Genomic DNA, 13,271 nt, shown 5'->3' on the forward strand with positions numbered 1-13,271 from the left:
CAAAATTTATTGAAACTTCATTGTATCGTAGCTGTGTACCCGCGGCCATTACATGCGAAGAGCAAGAAATATAAAAGTCGCAAAGCAACATGATGTGGTACCACTTTTCTGAAGCGACAGTGATTAGCAACGTTCAACCTTGTCACACTGTCCCCTGTTTAAGTGCTCATTTTAATAATTGCGTGCTAAATAATATGTGTCCTAAGGAAACTTCAACAACTTGCGCAATCATGTACACATGATCCTCGTGTGGTTATCAATAATGCATGAAGCAAAAGCCTACAAAAATATTAGTACTGGGAATCATTAGTGAGCCTTCATTTTCGTTTATTAGGGCAAGTCGATGGCATAATGTTTATATTTTTTGATTACCTTCCACTTGGATAAATATAAATTCAGAAAATACACTGTGATTCAGTCGTGTTGCGTAAGAGAACATTTTTAGGGATTAGACACCAGTTTAAAACAAAACTGCTGATCTCACATAAATCTTTCGCGTGAGAAAGAAAAATGTACTCACAGCTCTGTCTGGTTTTGAGTTTTGTATTTTATTTGAGCTGTAACAGTCTTATTACCTTCATTCAGAAGAGTTGCATTTACACTGACACAAGTAAATCCTTCTCCCCATACACTGTCGTTGTTATATGTCGATTTGAGAAGGTAGTATGTTGAATTTATATCTCTCTTGAGGCTCTGGAACATATTTTAACGGCATTTTTCTGTAGCTCAATCTTCTAGCTTGCAAGAATAGCACTAGCTTTTTATGAAAGAGCTTTGGCTCTTAACTAAATCATATGTGAAGATATTGGTATAAAGCAAAAGCAGTGTCATGTGTTGCGGTAAACGCTTAGGAATATGGGACACTACGTTGCTTAAATTTGTGACGATTCCCAAAGGTCAGATATATCTTTCGGGCATTTAAATGTTTAGAATTGTAAAAAAACTAAAAACAAATTGCTTTTTCAGTAATGAGTATTTATGAAATAACCACTAAGAAATTGTTGCACCATACGAGGACTGAATAATCTATAAAACAGATTATATTGGAAAGGAAATCAGCAAAAACGGAATCCGCAAATACGAAATCAGCAGGACAGACACGTTCACAATGAATTTGAGTGTGTGGTTGGAATGCCTGAAGCACTTGTGCGAGAGGCTTGCGAATATTAGGGAGAAGCACAATAAATGCGTTGCCCCAACAGAAACCAACGTTATGATCCACGATGAAGAATTACGCAACATTAAACCTAAACATCTGAAAGGTGTACCTTGTGAGCAACAGGGTGCTGTTCTCGAACAAATTTTTAAGCATTCAATACGATTGCCAGAACAAAGGTGATTTTCTAAACCTCTATAAAAATGCCTACTACTCTTTCATATAGGAGTGACAACCTCTTCGGAGCATTTCAGGATCCGATTAAGTTGTAGCTGGTCTCTCTATATCGTTTTTTCGGGCAATTTAATGAAATCGCTTTTGTTTTAAATATTGGCGCAATACAAGTAACTTGCTCAGTCTCTGCAGAAATGCCGTACTGCTTCCTTATTGTCACATCCAGAAGGCGATGTCGCCATACGCTACAGGTTAAGTTTCTATGCCATCCTGGAAAGAGTTGCAGGAATAACACGGATAAGGAAATTACACTATTGGCAGATAGTGGTCCAGATGAAAAGCGCTGTACATACATTTAGACCTCATTTAGACGCATGCAGTGAGATCTCAGGGAGCGTAGCAACTTGTTAAGTCCATTATCAACGTTCAAAGTCGATGCAAGAAGTGATAGGCATAATCGCCAAGGTATAAAAGTTGTTGCCCTGGCTATGAATGATAAAGCTCTTCGTAAAAACAAAGCCAACTAGGTTTTTTGCCTCTGCTTTACATAGCATACATATTTACAATATTTACATAGCATCTTAATTACTTTTATACCTTAAATTGCAATGAACTAATTGCACAGAGCTTCAGAATGCTAATCTATTTTAACAAAAAAAAACGTGCTGCTTGTGCATTTATAGGTGTAGGTCTAAATTCTGCGCTAAATGAAACTCCGCTACTGTTAAACCCGAGGAAGTGGTGTAACACGTGCACCCAGCTATTCATTCCCTTTCGTACAGTTGCCACAGCTCCATTTAGCAAACCTTCGATGATGCCAATGTTTGAGGTAAGCACATACAGTTTCCCCGGTACCAGATGAATCTTGTTAGGGAGATGCGCAAGCTCGGTGTGTGATATGCTCGAAAAGGTCTCCAATATCAAAATTATAGGCCAACTTATTTCGTTGTTTCTGATGCTGCTTAGCTGTTTAAATAACTTGCTTCTGAAGAAAAGAAGAGGCTGTGGAACCTTCCGACACATAATTATGCTTTCCTCCGCTAAAACGACCCACAAATCAGAAGAACACCGCCATCCAGAATTCCTCCACATCTGGAAAATCTGTACCATCGCATTCCTTTAAACACCGCATATGGAAATAGCTTTTGGTATCGCTTCGGTCAAGCAGTACTCCATGCTGCAAGAACTGTGGCTACATGAAAGCTATGGAACATATTTTATTTGAGTGTCGAGCGTACGTCGTTCAACGTGCGCTCTAAGAACATTGCATGTAGTCGATAACGCCAGGAAATTTACGATTTGATTGTCTCTTGGGCCCTTTAGCCTGCCTCACGCAGCAGTGCGTGCGATGAAACATTTGTTCATGTATTTAGACAGAATCGATCAGCTCGACGGAGTTTAGCTGCCCCTTGATACCACCCATTGAGGCACTATTATCAGAGCAGGTCGACGCCCAAGAGGCAAAAAAAAATGTCTGTTTCTTTATTTATTGTCTATTCTTTTCTAACGATTTATGTACTTTTTTCCTCTCTTTCTTTTTCCGTCTTTCAGTCACCAATCCTCTTCCCCACGCCGAGTAGCAAGTCAGCGATTTGCATAGCCGGCTAAATTCCCTGCTTTTCAATAATGAGTTCTCTCTCTCTCACGCTCTTTTTGGCGCCAATCAATTATCTTAAAGGAGTGCTGAAACAAAAATTTTGGCCTTGTGTTTTTTTTTGCAGCATTGTGTTAATGGGGGCGTCTCTGTCACGAGCTGCATCTCGTGACAGATAAATAAATGAAGGCTCGTCATCGCCGACCAGTCTCAGTTTCAGTACGAGAGAGCTGCAAAAGCGGCAAGCCACCGGGTGTGACTGTCACCACCAAGCGTATGCAACGATCGACCAAATCAGCAGACAGACCTGGCACGAACTTCCGCGCAGTCCTCAGCCCGGACAGTACAAGGAAATCACGAAGTCCTTTCGAACAGGAAACGGGAAAGCGGTGTCGCCAAGCACAAAACATTCAACGCGTGTGGCTTCCACGGGCTCGCCAGCAGCCGATAAAGGGAAAAAAACATGGTTGCTCCATCTTCCAAAGGAATCGGTATAACACAAAAGTGAAATGCGTCCTCAGATACGCAGGCGAATGTTTACTATAAATTGATATACGCTAGCGAACCGGTGTCACACGCTGCTGCGACAGGAAAATCGCGTATTACTGCGTGGCCACTAAATCGAATCACCGCGCACACCGCATTTCACCGATCATAGAGTTTCTTATAATATTAAGGGCCATTTATAGTCCGTCATCAAATCGACGCACGCGTACGCTCGCCACAGCGGCGCTGCACTAGCGAACACGGTGCGAAGCCTGGCGCGACCGACGCGACCGCCGTCCGCCAAAGCACCCCGGCTGAAGCCGTCGTGAGATGCGACATGCTACCGGATTTCACCGCGGCCGTGTCTGTTCGTGACGAAGAGACGCAGGACGGGCGCGAATGCAAATGCGTCAAGGAGACGTGGTTTTCGTGTCGACGTAAGGTGGCGAACCTGGCACAGCCAACTGGCGCCGCCGCTTGGTGACGCGAACGCTGCCCTTTACAGCGAAAGCCTCCAATGCGATGAGACTACTCAAGCGATCCCACACGGCTCTCGTGAGTGCCACGATGCATCAATTCACTTTACCGCTCCTAGACGGAGACAACAACCCGCCATCCAAGAGCACTGTGGGAAGAAAGTGCGAGGGATAAAAGGTGTTTTTGTAAACCTCGATTACATGTGTGAGGGTGGCGCAGTGTAGTAATCCCTGCGCCACGCTCACACACTTAAGCGAACTTAAGAGGGTGAAGAGAATACAAGCGGCTTCTGCTGCGAAGTCTTTCTTTTTTAAGCTTCACACGGAAACATTATCTGTCTAGGCGCTTCAAGAAGACCGTGGTGTTTTCTTACCTTCGAGGACAAATTCTCTGATATCTAAAAAAACCGGAAACAGTATACCAAATTTTGTTACATTGCTGGGAAGGCGTTTATTTTTGGAATGTACTTCAAATGACAATAAAGAAGGATTTACCGTTAGATCTACTGGGTATAAGATTTCTGCCAGTAAATGATGAAGAGGGACTGCCATTTGACTTCATTATGCTAAATGACCTTCACTGTTTCTGGCGGGGCCCCGCCACGGTGGTCGAGTGGTTATGTTTCTGACGGGCTGGTATGTTGGGCATTTATTGCGATCCCGCACTTGTGCCCGCACGAATGTAATTTCAAGAGTGTATGACCAAGTTTGTGGAACTCCAGAAATCTCAAGAGTTTGGAGCTCAGTGTTTGTCGTGGTGAAAACCCTCGACAAGGCATTTTAAATTTCTCTCTCCTGTAGTACTGACACAAGTTGTTGTCGTTCCTTTCACGACATGAGCTCTACATAAGACGGGCCGCCACTACACCAAGGCTACGGCAATTTTGGCACACACTTCGGCACAGCTTTTGCTAATGTGTGTACATAATAGAAATGTTCTTCCCACGCCAGCTGCCAAAGCAACTCTCAAATCTACATTGAAAAAGTGCCCTGCATCAGCAGCTGTGTTCCCAAGAGAGCCACGAGCTTTTTGAATGACGCACATCTTAGCAGCCTAGACTACCTGGAAGAAGTCAGAAACCTTCTTAGGAGCAGCGGGAAACGTAGTACCAAGAATGTCCTACAGAACATTTTGTCGAAAAAGATTACGAAAAAATACTCTCACATATGCGGATAAAATAAAATATTAAATAGATGCGCAGAGTCATAGGCAGTGCGGGCCGTAAGGCGCCGTATAGGAAGCGTTTAGCTCCTTCCACGAAGTGTGTATACAATGTAGAGTGTTAAGACGTCACTGCATCATATACTTCCACGCGAAAGGCTTTTCCCAAACCAGTGATTAAGTCGAGGCTATCGGGGAAATCCTGTTATAACAATCGATGTGGAAGTTCTAGCGAGTGTCATTCGCACGAACAAGTTTTAAGACTGCGGTCCATATGCGAAACTTCAAGCTGGAAATATTGTGAAACAGCACAGGGAACCGCCGACGGTACAGGAAATGAATCCTGGTGCTCAATAAATTAAAAACAAGGCACAATGACGTCTGAACGGTGATGATCACAGAGCTTCAACTCTTGGAATACCCTGACTTGAATAACTCCAAGCGTACCGTCCTGAAGTATGCCCTATTGTCACGAGGTCCTGACGTCGACGAAGACAGCACTCGGTGTGTTCAAGATGAAACTTTATTTGGCCGAACTTGTGGCCTGGAAATGAAAACACAAACTACAGCAATACACTCGGTACTCTGATAGCGCCGAACAGGGCGTCGGTAGGCGATAAACTGACCAACGGTACGGCGTGTCGGCATTTATACATGCGGCATCGAACATTCGAGCCTTATCGCTGGTGGCCGCGTCAGTTCCAGAATGAACTCACTGTTCGCTTTTGCGCGCTCAACCCTGTAAGAAGACTCTAGAATAATCAGGAAGGTTCCCGGACATTCAGGCGTGGTTTGCGCAAAGCAGGGATTATACGTGTAACGGACCAATTACATAAACAGAGCAAAAGAAGCGCGCGTGGCAATATCAAGATTCCGAGGATAACGCTTCAAGGGTTCTTGAAGAAATACAAAGCGCTATATGGAAATAACATTAGAGAACTGACAACACTGAGGGAAAAGCTCTGCACAAAGAAAAATTAAGAGTAAAAATGTGTACGAGGGTGATCAATTCGTTACTCTAAAATCAAAGATGGAATCGACGAATTGTGAACGGATTGAATATTTTCATCTGTTGGGACTACAGAGTGCTGGACAGTGGTCAAATTGTGATGGTGAACTATCAACGTTTGCTAAGTAGCATTATGAACTGGCACAAAACATTTTACTGCAAGATGAGAAATACCGATTACCTAAGGCATATAACCTCTTAATATTGGCTGGTGTAAACAAAGACTGATTTCATTACAAAATGCCTGCTACAAGGTGCCACTGCACGAAGAGTCGAAAGACGTCACGACTATTTTTACCCCAAATTTAAGAGCCCTAATAAGCAAAGCGGGTTTTTCTTCGGAGTTTCATCAGCATGAACGAGTTTCCGAGAAAGGATAGAGGATATACTAGCCCTTGTTGAAAATGGAATGCCATGACGGTCGCGCCCCGCGCACCTACAATCATCATTAGGACTAGCGTGGCATTAAGGGTGAAGGAAGAAGAGAGCCATGTCATCGGTTTCTGTTTCTATTTGTTGGCCGGAACCCGGGACATTGAATAGGGATATAATACCACGAACGGGTGCTTTGAATATAGACCTTATAGGGTGTTTCAAGAAATGTGTCCGAAAATACTCAAAAATCAGCAAGATGCGATATTTGTTCGACGCCTTCACAATTACTACTTTTGTAGCCGCAGGCATCGTAAGAAAGCCATTTGGGACACTAATTATGAAAGTTATTATGAAAGTTATAAAATTATAAAAGTTATAAAATTAACTTTTTAATTAGTGGAGGTAGATGGTTAAGTCAAATGGGAGAATTCAAGTCCTTCATGCGAAGAACCCATTGCAGCTTTGGGCTTTCGAAAAAGGTGGCCTCTAGTAATAATTGCGAAGTAATTCAAATTGAACCAAATGCTGCGGCGAAACCGAAACGGAAACGCGGGAGCGCTGAACTGCCATATTCTTCTGAGACGTCCAGAATGAGTGAGCGTCGTTATATCGAGCATCAACAGATTTCGTTGTGCTGGTGTGCGCGCTGCGCTTGCTACTATAGGCACCGGGCGCGGGACGAGTTTGGACTGGTGGCGCCTCTTTCGGTGGAAGCGCGGAAGTAATGGCATGTGGGTGCCGGAGAGGGCAGGCGCTTGCTGCGGGGACGCGGTGCTGGATGTTGGCTGCGCTTCATTGTGCTCTCGTCGCTTGTGTCCTGCGCTGCCGAAATGCCTCTGGGAACCAAGTCCGAGCAGACATGCTGCGTTGTAGGCTGCACAAACAGCTATGCAAGCATGGATAAAGCTGGGGAGTGCACCTAATTCTATCGGTTCCCGTCGCGGCCTCACCAGCTGGACCGCCGGAATGCCTGGATATGCGCGGTCCGCCGACAACGGTACATACAGCGTACATACATTCGCTAATCTCAATTTTCCTAGCTTCTCTATTATCAATGAAGGAGCCGTTCCATTGCGAGAACTTGACGTTTTGCCTTCTTTCGTCTTCGCTTCCACAGGTGCGAAGGCTCTGAGCCTTGGGCACCGAAGGCGAACACGCGAATTTGTAGCCGTCATTTTGTTGGAAATCGGAAATCGGAAAACCCGAGGAGCCCGAGCTATAACCCTTCCATTTTCCCGGCAGCTTACAGAAAGCGGCCGCCACCATCAACTTCGCAAGATCGCTACGAGAGGTACGTACTTGGCGTAGCTGAATTCAGAGCACCTTTAGGATGTAAGCGTTTGTTAGCGCCTGCCTTTTGTGAAGCTGTCTGCCCGTCGTTCAGTTGTCGACACGAGAGCTTTAATGACTCGTGAAATGGAAGTATACGTTAAATTATTTGAAATTTTTCGATGCTATTTTTAACTGGATCGCTGTTGCGTCTGGTTCAACGCGCGTAGCATGGTACGGTTTTTAATAAGGCGTTCTGATGTTTATTTTTTTTATTCACCTATCAAAAGCCTGAAGAAAAGACATACAGCTACAACTGGCGTTCTCCCTGTAAGAGCCCACTGCAGGAAGCAGCTACTCTTTACTAGCATTGGTCTATGCAATCAAGTGACGCAAGCATGTACCGAAAACCTTTTCTTTTTTTCTTTTTTTTCTTTTTTTTTTCTTTTTTTAGAGTTCCAGTCCCCTCTGTGCGCGGCTCAACAGGTGGCTGAGGATATCTCAAGTGACGAGTGTGCAGCTGATTGTACTCCTAGTGACGAATGCAATAATAAAATGTGTGAGGTTAGTTATTCTGCATTCCTACAGTAGTGGCACGTTATGGTTGCACCGAAGCAATTTGTATTTGTACTACGGGTCGTTTTTGGTTGTGTTGGGTTTAAAATAAAATAAACGAACATTTGATTACTTTGAAAATTATGGTTGGTTTATGTCTGCCCTGTTGGTAATTAATTCCGATTTGTCCTAGCACAACGCGAGTTGACTATGTGTGTGCCTTGAATGCTAAGAAAAGGGCATAGCTCTACAATTTTGCACTTAGGTAATCAAATATGCATTACGAACCGTGGTATGTTATTTGTGCAGAAACATTAAACTGATTGCATCTGTTTTTATTTTCCAGGTCGGCACGATGACATTCTTTGACTGCTGTGAAGATCGAAGCTATCCTTGCATTTTTCTGTTCACTACCAATGGTAGCACAGCATCTACTCAAATTTCCAGCAAGTTTGTGTCGTCTCCGTCCACTCAGTGTGAAGCTGTGTTAACATGCAGCACATCTTCAGGCCCAGACCATCGTTCAGTTTACTTTGCGGGAGTGCAGACGGTGCTGAGCAATGAAGACGCCATGCAAAGTCTATGCTCAGTATCTTTCACAGTGTTGTCAATGCTCCTTAGTATTTTGCGTAATACAAGGAGAATCTATGAAATGACCAAAGCCGACCGACTGAGTCTGTTTCTCGTGAAGCTTAAGACTGGAATTACGTACACAGCATTGGCTGCTTTGTTTGGCGTGCATCGTAGAACAGCTTCTAGGTGCTTTCTTGGCATTTTGAATGAACTGTACGCCAGAACTCGTACTTGGATAGAATGGCATCACAGAAGCGATGTTTTCTCTACTATGCCCAGTTGCTTCAAGCTGCACTATCCAAAGTGCACAGTCGTTATTGATTGCACGGAGATCAAAACAGAGCGGCCTGCATCAGTTGAAATGCAAAACCTGATGTATTCTTCCTACAAAGGCACGTATACTGCAAAATTTCTAATTGGCATTGCTCCAAATGGTGCAGTAACGGTTCGGTCAAAAGCTTATGGAGGACGGGCCACTGATGCTTTCATAACAGTCGATTCAGGTCTATTTTCCTTATTAGAGCCAGGCGACGTTGTCCTTGCAGATAAAGGCTTTCCTGGTGTGCGTGTTGACATGGCAGAAACAAATGCTGTGCTAGTATTGCCGCCATTTTCTACCGGAGCAAACTTCACGCGAGAGGAAATGGCTGAAACATACAATATAGCAAGTGTTCGTATCCACGTCGAGCGGATGATTCAGCGGTTAAAAATTTTCAACATTCTCAACAGCAGACTGCCAGTCGAGCTACATGACCACATTGATCAAATCATGCATGTTATCTGTGTCCTAGCAAACTTGCAAAGTAGCATTTTTAAATGTACTTGACTATTTGTTCATTGTGACTTTTTGTTTAATATACACTTTCAATATGAACGAAAAGTGGTGTAGGTTTTATATCACGCATTAGATTCCAGCTTTGTTCCAGCGTGCCTTGATTACTTACTCTCTCACAAGAGTTCACATATTGCTGTAATGGTTAATGTCTAGCGATGCCGCCATTTTATTATGCGTGTTAGCTGTATCGTGGCACAACTGGGAAATAGTTTCAAATGTTTGACATTTCTTTCTGTTACGTGAGGTTTTTTGTTTGATGTTAGAAGTGGCCATGTGTATATTTCATAACATGTACATAAAAAAGATGCGAAATGTGTTGTATAAATAAACGTCTTCGTAGCACCTTGCCTGGGTGAATGCACGCGATAAAACCCACACATATGGTCTTTATGATTTATCCCTGATGATGCCAACAGGAAATCATTTAAGTGAAGTTTTATTGTCATTGAGTACAGGAAACATGATTGCACTTGAAAAACATACACTTGAAAAAAAAAGGTTCATGGAATGAAGTACGACGGTGTGAAATCTCATTGCTCCATACATGCTAACTTTGGCAACATGTGAATAAAATAAAACTCCTCCAACCTAGGAATACCTTTCCTCAAAAACTCATCACAGCGGTTCACGACAATGACAAGTTGCTCCTAAGGTGTATATACTGAGAATTTGCACACCTTGAGACCGATCACATAGAGAGCCACTTGCACTTGCGTGTAATACTCGTGTGATGTCTTAAGGTGACATGCTCCACCTGACATTGTAAGATATGGAAGACCTTTTCCCTCGAGGAACTTCTCTTGCCCGCTCCTTTTGGAGAAGGGGCATTTTATTTCAAGCAGCTGGGTGTCTGAGTTACCACACTCAATAATCCCATCAGGGCTGCATCCTAACCATGGCTGGCTGTCTTTCACAAGGAATCCAATTTCATGAACCTTAACACTTTCATGATACGAAAACCATGCTCGTCCTGCCGGCTCTAGCTTGATGCCGTACGTCATGGCAGCTGTAGTAACGCGATTTTGCTCGAGTATCTTTTCCGCGAGGTCTTCTATGGGCCCTCGGTAGCGCAGGATCCTGTGGGCACGTGTGGACGTTATCCGGCAGGCTCTGAAAAAGCAATGAAACATTGCAGGCTAGTGCATTCATTTGTAAGCGAGCCTGCACTGTTTTCTTTTTTTTGGTTTCTCTTGCAAAAAATTCTCAAATGAATTGTTTAACCAACCTTGTCTTGTGCCAAGCTGTTGCGCGCTGTGTCTTGCACGTTACCACAGAATTCACCTGTGCATTGTAGTATGAATCCACTTCAGCACTGAGTTTCCTGCTGCGCTCTGCGGAATTTCCAAATGTTATTGGTTCCTTTTGCTATTCGTAATGGCCATCTAGAGGTGTCTGTAAAATAGAAAAGCACAAGCGGTTCTAATTAATCGCTATCTTTGGAGAGACACAGGTAGAACTTACTGGCTCGAAACCGTGTTGCTCCTCACGCTTCCTTTTTGCCTTTAATAATTGTACCATAGGACAATTGTCGCATCTTTCCAGAGCGTACATAGAAGGAAGACTGGCTGGCATATCGTCGTCTAGAGAAAAGTAAGAAAAACTTTATCATATAAAGCCAACGCTTTAAACATTGTGGTGCGCTCTGATTAAGCAAGTGCTATGTAACTTCATAACAATGTCGGATTAGCGCAAATAAATACGGACACACACACAAAAAAAAATTGGGGTACGCTTAAGCTTCGCCTTTAAGAGTTGAACGCGATAGCAATATCTTGCCCCTAGTGCGCACTTCGAACACTACGAGTGTTTAACAGAATGTGCGCAATAAGGTGTGTGCCTTATGTAATGGGTAGCATGCTTTAAACCAGGAGCAATTATGCGCGAGAACCTTTTTCGAAGCTGCGATGCACCCACTACGTGGTCTTAAGGGAATACGCGCAGTAATGTGTGTGCGTTTTGTAATGGGTGGCTGTCTTTAAATCACCAAGTCGTTATGATATTGACGTGGTGTGACGCCCGATGGCAATGTACGCTTGTACCACGCAATATTACTGCCATATTTCATCTCGTACTGTGACACCTGTATACAGGACGCGTATTTTTGGGAAGCATCAAAGTTACTTTCAGTGCAGCTCCAAGAAGAGGCGTGGCTGTGTGGTAGAACACTTGCTTGCCACGCAGACTGCCTGGGTTCGATTCTCACTCGGACCCAACATTTTTATTATTCATTTTATTTGCAGCTTTTTCGATTTTTCAGTCACGAACAAGATGATGATTTTTCGCTCACAACCAACGGTGCCGGCGCCGACGCCGACGGCGGAATTTCTGCGATACGAGCTCTTTAACGCTATCGCGTTAAAACGAGGCAAACAAGGACAGAAGCTCATGCCGATATGATGTGACTTACCGTCTTTCCGTAGACTCAGCCTTTTTCCTTTGGGATACACTTTTTTACTTGGTCCTCCCCAGCTCTGGGTGCTGCTGGTACACGACTCTGTGTGCTCAGCGTCCACGGCGTACGCCAATGCAGCGGCATGTTTGCAATCGCCGGCAACGCCGGCCTTGCACGTGCACCGGCCGCCAACGACGGTCCTCGTTACGTCAAGCTACGTGAAATGCACGAAGACTGAAGATTATCATATCTGTTAAAATATTAGGAACGGCGAAGCATTTAAAAAAGGAAAACAGAAAGGGAATAGGAGCGTGCAAGGACTACAACTGCGGAACAGCATGTGCAATCGGCGAAGCATGGAGTAAAGAAAGACAAAAAGGGAATGCGAGAAGTGTCGGTCTTCTTTTTTATTGTTAGGATACAATGTTAACGTGTAATAAGACATTATTACAAAAATATAAATAGAAAAGGTGCTACTTACATCTAGCTCCACATCGTAGCTTGTCGCATTGAGCTTCGTCTGCGGGGTCCACTTGCAACGCAATTTGCACTCGTTGTCGCCTTTGTATTCTGTAATGTCATGCACGTGACCTTTTCGTGCAAGCGGGGACCCTTTTCTAGAGCAGACGCACGAAACACGTATACCAGCTATTCAATCCTTGAAAGCCGCAGCGCAACATAACTGGCAGCGCCTTGGGTGCATTTGCGCTGTTAGGACTCGCCATCCCGCCAACAGCCTTCCAGACAACAGTGAGGGACAGCGAGTTCGGTAGTGCTGTGCCGCACCACAAATTCCACAATACCGCCGACCTTCGAACAGGGAAGGATACTGGGAATCGTGGAACCTTCGCCATGCCGGCCCCGGTAGCTGAAGCCAGTCGTCGTTCTATTGCTCTTTTCAGCGACTGAGACATTCAGGGGCAACATTCCTGCACGGGATAGAGGGAACAAACAATGACGCTATGCGCACCTTTGGTGTCGAATTTCCGACGCCGTGCAGATGTCACCTGTCTGGTCCTTTCCTGTCCGGGGGCGTCTTCAATGAGCCCCCTTTAAAAAAGGGGTCTTCTCAGATGCCCATCACCAACCGTAGTCAACTGACCATTGACCTTGGGAGGCACAGGCCGCTTCTTTTTGCCTTTCGGCGACAAACGCTCAAAAACAAACGCCGCCGTTTCTCTTCGCATACGGGCCGAAGTAGCAGAGCCTTCTCCG

Source organism: Rhipicephalus sanguineus, chromosome 8, assembly GCF_013339695.2.
Source record: "Rhipicephalus sanguineus isolate Rsan-2018 chromosome 8, BIME_Rsan_1.4, whole genome shotgun sequence".
In the NCBI taxonomy this organism is placed as follows: domain Eukaryota; kingdom Metazoa; phylum Arthropoda; class Arachnida; order Ixodida; family Ixodidae; genus Rhipicephalus; species Rhipicephalus sanguineus.